Source organism: Penaeus monodon, unplaced genomic scaffold (genome assembly GCF_015228065.2).
Source record: "Penaeus monodon isolate SGIC_2016 unplaced genomic scaffold, NSTDA_Pmon_1 PmonScaffold_13362, whole genome shotgun sequence".
Classification (NCBI taxonomy): Eukaryota; Metazoa; Arthropoda; class Malacostraca; order Decapoda; family Penaeidae; genus Penaeus; species Penaeus monodon.
Window position 1 is genome coordinate 1 of NW_023642336.1, and position 9,411 is coordinate 9,411.

A 9,411-nucleotide genomic window follows, 5' to 3' on the forward strand; every position below is an offset into this window, starting at 1 on the left:
AAAAAATATAAAAAAAAAAAAAAAAAAAAAAAATTTTTTTTTAAAAAAAAAAAAAAAAAAAAATAAAATAAGATAAATAAATAAGAGAGAGAGACAGAGACAGAGACAGAGAGAGAGAGAAAAAGAGAGAGAGAGAGACAGAGAGAGAGGAGAGGGGAGAGAGGAGGGAAGAGAGAGAGAGAGAGAAAGAGAAAAGAAAGGGGAAGAGAGAGGGGAGAAAAGAGAGAGAAGAGAAGAGAGAGAGAGAGAGAGAGAGAAGAGAGAGGGGGAAAGAGGGGAGAGGGTGCACGCACGCAAAAACACACAAACAAACACATAACAAACAGGGTTAGGTTTAGCTTAGGTTAGATATGGGTTAGGCATGTTGGTTACATTTAGGTTAGACTGTTTTGGGTTAGGATTGTTAGATGTTAGAAAGAGTTAGAAATATTAAGTTAGGGCTCAATCGTTAATTTAGGTTAGGTATAGGTTGGTTTGGTTAGGTTCGATATGGGGTTAGTTTAAGTGACGTTAGTTAGGATCGTTGGGTTAGGCTAAAATCGTAAGGTTAGATTAAGCTGGATCATAAGGTTAGACTAGAATTTGTTACTTTATGTAGCTAAGTTTAGGTTAGGTTCGGAAAAGTTTAGGTTAGGTTAGTATAAGGAAACAATGGACATTTAAAAGTATTCATTTAGGACCTTTGGGAAAAATGCATTTGAGTATCATTTAGGTATAAGGAAACACTAAACTTCTAGCAGTGTTGCCCTCTATAACCTTTCGAAAAATAAACCCTTTTGTATTGAATAGTGAAAAATAATTTTCTTTTCTAATTCACCTAAAAGCACATTCAGTAATTGTATAGAATGATTCTACGTTTAAAATTTTCCGTTCTACATGATCTTTGTTACCCTTTTAATAATCGGACATTGTGTTTTCTATGATGATTGCATTATTCACTTTCTTCGTATGTTTCTACCCCATAAAAGAAAAAAATGTTAACCATATATTTTGACGTTATATATATATATATATTTATATTAATTTTATATATATAATATTATATATATAATTTTATATATATACACCACACACAAAATGGATATTCATGATTAAATTTCGTAATATAAAAACATGCCTTGCAGAAGTATAGATCTGTCCAAGAGAAAATATAATATATATAATATATATATAATAGTATAATATATATATATTTTGGGGTGTGTGGGGTGTGGGTGTGGGTGGGTGTGGTGTGTGGTGTGTGTGTGTGTGTGTGTGTGTATAATAGATAGAGCAAAAAGAAAAACTGCATCAGCATTTCTTTTAAAGGAATTCCAGGTACCGAACCTACCCAAACAAATAATATAACTTAACCTACCTTGACCTAATGTACCCTAACCTAACTTAACTAAACAAATAAACATGACATAACCTAACCTAAACAAAACTAATAAGCATAACCTAACTTTAACTAGTAAACCTAACCAAACCCTAAGTAATAAACATAACCCAGCCAAAATAACCTAACCCATCTAAACCCCCAGTTTAAACCCTAACTACCCAACCTAACCTATCCAAACCCGAAATCAAACCCCAAAAACTAATCTAAGCCTAACCTTTGTACACTTATTTTTTTTAAATTAGCATACATTTCCATTTTACTTCACTTTTATTTTTATTTGTGTGCAGAATCGCTTCAAGGCTTACCTCTAAAATTTCAGTTGACTGTTCTGCAACATAATTATACTGTACTCCAAGTCCCTTTTGTACACTTACTGTAAGTTATCAGTTAGCAAAATTTTAAGATTTGCTGGCGTTTTTTTGTAAGACCATAACATGGAGTCGACAAAATGCTGGATGTCATAGCTTAGAATTACGACACTACTTACGTTGTCAATTGGGATGAGGTGGGTGGCTAGATTAGCTTAGGTTTATGTAAGGTTATCTTTGGGTGAGGTTAGGCTTAGGTTAATTAGATTATGCTCATTAAGTTTAGGTTTAGGTTAGTTTTATGCTTATGGGTTTTTCAGCTATGTTAGGTTATGCTTATTAGGTATAGGTAAAGTTAGGATAGGTTAGGTTTGATTACATTGGAAAGAGGATAGGTTAGATGGCTTACTTAATTTTATGTTAGGTTAGATTATGTTAGGTCAAGTTAAGTTGGGTTTAAGTTTGGTTAGATTAGGTTATGTTATTTTTATCTTTTTTATTTGGGTTTAAAGTGAAATTAGGTTAAGATAGGTTAGGGTTAGGCCAGGCAAAGATTTCGGTTACGTATAGGTAAGCCCAGAATGAAATTATACGACTACTATTCTTCAGTTTCTAATACAAGCAATATTTCGAAAAATGTGAATATCCCATAAAAACACACACACACACAACACACACGACTTTCACAAATAGATTTCTTCGAAGGACTAAAATCAACATTGTCAGATGTCTAATGTTTTCCTACACATCAACTAAACTATACCTACCTGAACTCAACCTAACCTAATTTAACCAAATTTAAACTAGTAACCTAACAATCTTACTATCTAAAACTAATCCAAACAAATCTAATATAAATATAACCTAACCAACATACCTGATATATCTAACATAACCTAGCCTAGAGATAGCTAAACCAACCTAAACCCAACATATCATAACCTAAACTAATCCTAACCAAACTAATAAGATATGGGCCTAATCTAACATACCTAACATATTTAACAAAACCTAAACGAAACTCAACCTAACCTGAACAAAACTTTAACGTAAACCTAACCTAAACAAAACAAAAAAAAGCACCATCAGTGTTTACTTTTAAATGTTTTTTCCCATCGGTAATCCGTACACTGGAATTCTGACTTGTGTATTTAACGCAGGGCAAACGCAAGTTTGCAAGAATTAACGTAAATACTGGAATACTGGAATGACAGGGAACAGCGAATTTTGATTGAATGAAAATCATTGGACCCTGTTTTATATTTAGCTTATACACTTTTCTTTGCAGATAAGTTTCGAATACTAGAAGTATTCGAAACTTATCTGCAAAGAAAAGGAGTATAAGTATAAGTGTATAAGTATAAGTAAAAGTTTTTGCAGAAGTTATTGCTTTCAACAAGGCATAACCCTAGAGTGATTTTAATCTGAAACCCATTGCTTTGTTTTTGTCAATAGTACGTTCCAAGAAGCAAAATGGATATGTATGCTAGTTAGCAAATTAAGTGTATAAAGATTACATTTAGATTAAGTTGGTTTAGGGTAGGTTAAATTTCGCTTAGGTTGGGTAGGTTAGACTAAGATGGGTTAGGTGGGTTAGGTTAAATTAGGTTTCGGCTAGGTTATGTTTATTACATTAGGTTAGGTTAGGATTACTAGTTCAGGGTAGGTAATGTTTATTAGTTTAGTTTAGGCTATGTTATACCATGTTTATTAGATTTGTTTAGGTTAGGTTAGGTCAAGTTAGGTTGGGTTCGGTTAGATGATATTTATTAGTAAAAGATTGGGTTTCCTCAGGAAAGGTTAGATTTAGTTAGTTTATTATTTAGGTTAGGTAGATTAAAAGCTTTGGAATTACTTGGATAAATAACTGCTGATACAGTTTTTTCTCTTCACTATTTTTTTCAATTACAAATAATGCTTGTAATCTGTATATATCCTCCCCGGGGAAATCTATACCTCTGTGGGAATTGTTAATTTTATTATATTATGAATTTTTTAAAAACGAAAGCATATATATATATATATAATATATAAAATATATAATATATATATATATATATATATATATATTATATGTGTGTGTGTGGTGTGGTGGTGTTGTGTGTGGGGTGTGTGTGTTGTGTGCGTGTGTGTGTGTGTGTGTGTGTTGTGTGTTGGGGTGGGTTGGGGTGCGTGTGTGTGTGTGTGTGTGTGGGGTGTGTGTATTTATATATATTATATAAAATATTATTATATATATATATATATATATATGATGTATGTATGTATGTATGTTTTGTATGTATGTGTATATATGTGTATTATATATTGTATATATATATATAATATTATATATATATATATATATAAAATATATATTTATGTATTATATATTTTTTTTTTTTGGTGGGGGGATATATGCGAAGAAAAAAACAATGTCCGATTATTAAAAAGGATAAACAATGATCATGTAGAACGGAAAATATTTAAGCCTAGAATCATACTAAACAATTACGGATCGTACTTTGTAGGGGAGTATGTCTCGTTAGATTTATACAATACCCAATCTATAAAGAAAATTTAAAAAAAAAAAATATTTTTTATCATATACCCAAAATTTTTTTTTCGAAGCTTCAAAAATCAACATTCATTGCTATACTGTTAGTGTCTCCTTATACCTAAATAATCTCCTTAGCCTAACCTAAAATTAACCTAACCTAACTCAACTTTGACTTAGCCTAACCTAATCAAACCTTCCGAACGCAATCTATATATCACCTACCCAAAATAACAATTCTAATCAAACTGTATGATTCTAAATTAATCTAAACTTACAATTAATAACCTAACCTAACAATCCTAACCTAAGCATAACCCCATCCTAACCTATATATAAGTTAACCTAAACCTAACCTAACACTACCCATACCTCGACTAAATAACAACTGAACCCCAACTTATCATCGCTAACCTTTTCTACCCTTACGATTTAACCTTACCATTCTATCCTAAAGGTGACCTAAACTAAACTATCCCATACCTAACCTAACCTTAAACTAACCTAACCTAACAAACTAAAATAACGATTCTACCCATTTTTTTTCCTTTCCTTCCCATACGTTTCAAACTAAACCCTTCTAACCTAAAGGGGAACTAACCTAACCTAAAATAACGATTCTACCCTAACTCAACATTTTTAACCTTTCCTTACTTACAATTCCCAATCTAACCCATTCTAACTAAACGTTACCTAAACCCATACCTAACCTGACCTAAACGTGACCAACCTAATCTAATCCTAAACCTAAATAACTAATCTTATCTAACCATTATCTAGCTTAAACTTAAGCTACCTAACCGAACCTACCCACCTAAAATACAAATACCCTACCCAAACCTTTTCTTTTAATCTACCTTAACCTAAACCTAATCTAACCTAATCCTACACCTAACCCAAGGTAACTTAACCAGACCAAACTAAATAACCTCTTTAATTAAATCTAACCTAACCTAACCAAAATAACGATTCAAACCTAACCTAAAATAGGGTTCTAACCTAACCAGACATTTCTAACGTAACTTAACTTTACGATTCTCACTTAACATAACCGTCCTAAGCTTACTAAATTGCTAAAACCCAAACGTAACCTGACCTAAAATAACGAATCTATTAAAGCAATCTTTTATACGTCCAGCCTAGCCTAGCCATTATATATAATATATATATATATATATATATATTCAAAAAAATATTATAAAATAATTATATAATATATATATTTCATATATTTATTATATATATATATATAATATATATATATATTAATATATAATAAATATAAAATATATGAAAATATATATATATATATATATATATATATATAACACACACACAACAAACACAACACACACACACACACACACACACACACAACACACCACACACACAAACAATATATATGATATATATATGATATATATAAAATATATAAATAAATATATATATATAATGTATAATACAATACATATATAAATATATGTAAATATATTTATATATAATATATATATATATATAATATATAAATATATATCTGTGTCTGCGTTGTGTGTGTGTGTGTGTGTGTGTGTGTGTGTGTGTACATACACACACACACACACACACCACACACACACACACACACACACCACACACACACAACACATAATAATATATATATATATAATATATATATATATACAATATATAATAATATATATATATTATATTGTGGGGTGTGTGTGTGTGTGTGTCTCTGTGTGTGTGTGTGTGTGTATGTACACACACACACACCACACACACACATACAGACACACACCACACACACACACAACCACAACACACACACAACACACACCCACAACAATATATATATATATATATATATATATAAAATTTTAGTATATATATATATATAATATATATATGTATGCATTCGAAACCGGTCAATACATCTCTTGATTTGAAGATATCATGCTCATCATACCTGTCTACATATATAATAAATATAAATATATATAAATATATATATATATATTAATATTTATAAAATCAAGCTATATATATATATATATATTTTAAATATATATATAATATTATATTGTATGTGATATATAAATTATAATTATAAAAACACACAAAAACACACACACAACACACAAAACCACAACACCACACACCCCACACACACACCACAAAACCCCAACACACACACACAATATATATATATTATATTAATATATTATAATTTATTTGTGTGTGTGTGTGTTTTGTGTGTTGTGTGAGTGGTGTGGGTGTGTGTATGTATGTAACATGCTGTGGTGTGTTAAATTTATATATATATTTTTTACACATACTACATGTATACGTACATACAACACACAAAACACCACCACACACTAGTATGTAAATTATTATTATTATATATATATATATATATATATATATATAAAATAAATTATATATATATATTATTAATAAAATATAATTAATATAATATATATAATATATATTTTATATATATATTATAATTTTATATTATTACAGAAAGTTTTACTTTCCCTTGGGGTAGCTTCCATATCTCGGGGTTGTCGACCAGGAAGTCATAGACAGGTCGGAACGAGCCTAACTCGTCACAAGAGGTTTGGAGTGTCGGTACCTATGCAGAAAGGGCCAAGCGCGTTTTCAACTTTCATCTGCCGTTTTGTCTATAGAAGCGAAATCTGGACGCTATCCATTCTTCGAGTCTCGCCTTGATGCTTTTGTAACAAACCCTTTGCCGGGTCATGGGGTACAGCGGCAGGGCCGCGTGTCACCCGGGGGTTACACCGTGAGACTGGGATGGGACCTTTACTTGCAAAAACCGAGATCGCCAAATGGCTATATGGTCACCTAGCTCGCTTTCCCCTGGACGGGCCCGTCATCAGATTTTCCCCTGCGGAAACCCTGGGTGGAGGAGACCATGGGACGACCCAGGGGATCATGGCTTGGGCAGCTCGACGAGACCTTCCGAGGAAATTTGAGTGGGCCCTTGCCTGCCCGGAGATCGAATCGAGGGATCCTGTGGCTAAGCGAAGGATGGATGCGGCCCTGGCCCCTGTCGGCGTTTCCCCCTTTATCATGTCATATATATTTTGTGGTGTGTGTGGTTATACACACAAAACACCACACACACACCACAACCAACACACACCCATATATTGTATATATATATATATATATATATTATATAATATATATAATATTATATTTTGTTGTATTTTATACAATTTTCAATATAAAAATATGTATATATATATGTATGTAATGTGTTTTATATTAATAATATATATATATTTATATATATATATATATATATATATATTTATAATATCTGTGTATGCATGTGTGGTGGTGTGTGCATATACATACAATATATAAATAAAAATATATAACATTATTATATAATATATATAATATATATAATTACATATATATCTAAAAATATTAATATTTATATATTTTAAAATATATTATATATTATATATATATATTAGACAGCCCCCTACCCAAAACACACACATACCCCCCAATTATTATGTATATTATAAATATTATATATACAAATTTTAAAATTATAGATAGATAGATAGATAGATAGATAATAGATAGTAGATTTGTGTGTTGTGTGTGTGTGTTTAAGTTTTTGTTTGTGTGGGGTAGATATATACATCAGGGATATAATTAATAAAAAATATATTATATAATAATATTATATAAAATTAATAACATATTAATATATACCACACACACCACACAACACACATAAAATATAATATATTATATAATATAATATTTATATATATTATAATATATATATAAATTTAAAAAAATTATATAAAATTATGTAAAATATGTTATAATATATATATATATATATATATATTATTTTATATAAATATAATACATACTTGTATGCATACATACACACCCAAAAAAACACACACACACACCACACACACATCACACACACCCACATAACCACAACACAAACAAAAACACAAAAAACACACCCAAACCAACAACACAAAAACACCCCCACAACACCCCCCACACACCAAACCACACACAACCACAATATAATATATTTATAATAAAATATATAAAAATTTTTAAAAAAATTATGTATATATGTAAAATATATAAAAATAATATATTAATATGTGCGACACCAACACACAACACACAAGCAACACACACGTGTGTGTGTGTGTGTGTGTGTATGTGTGTGTGTGTGTGGTGGTTTGGTCTTGTGTGTTTGTGTGTTGTGTGTGTGTGGGTGTGTTTTGCGCGGTGTTTTTATTGTGTGTGTGTGGTGTGTGTTTGTGTGTGTGTGTGTGTGTGGTTTGTGTGTGTTGTGTTTTGTTGTGTGTTTGCAATCTGAGTTGAGGGTTCGAGTCACCGCCGGCGCTTTTTTCCCTTGGACAAAATTTCACCTCGATTCCCTACCTACCACTGGGTGGCCAAGCCAGCCCAAGTCAGGGCGGGCCCCAAACCGGATAAATAGAGAAATGATTCCCCTAAAAAGGGTAAGCCGGCCTTCCGTGGAAAGGAAGGGGGGCCCCTACCACGTACTCACTAAAAGAGCATCACAATATAAAAACTAAATTAAGTATATCTGTGACCAGGGGCGGCTCAGCCCTAAACCTACCGTTAAAAGAAAGAAGATCTACAAAAAAACCACACAACACACACACACACCACACCACACAAAAAACCCAACACACACACACACAAAATATATTAATAATATATATATATATTATATATATATATATATATATTAATATAATATATATATTTTTATAATATAATGTGTGTGTGTTTTGTGTGTGTATTGTGTGTTGATATATTACACTTTTTCAAACCCCAATATGTTGTATGAAATAAAAATAGATAGGTAGTAAAAAGGAATGTTAAAAATGTGGGTTTTTATATCTAATTTTTATCATATTTATCCCTCTATCATTCTATTATATACCTATATCATCAAATATCTATCTATAATCTATCTATTTTAAAATAAAATACTTATGCATATAATATATAATATAATATATAATTTTAAAAATATATATATTTTATATATATATATATATATATTATTATATATATAATTATATATAATATTATATATATAAAAATTAATATATTTTTATAAAATTTTA

General features: G+C 30.4%; 1 pseudogene; it reads right to left on the reverse strand.

Moving 5' to 3' along the window:
- Positions 1-5,691: 5,691 nt before the first annotated feature.
- Positions 5,692-5,861, reverse strand: LOC119569209 (annotated as a pseudogene).
- Positions 5,862-9,411: the final 3,550 nt, after the last annotated feature.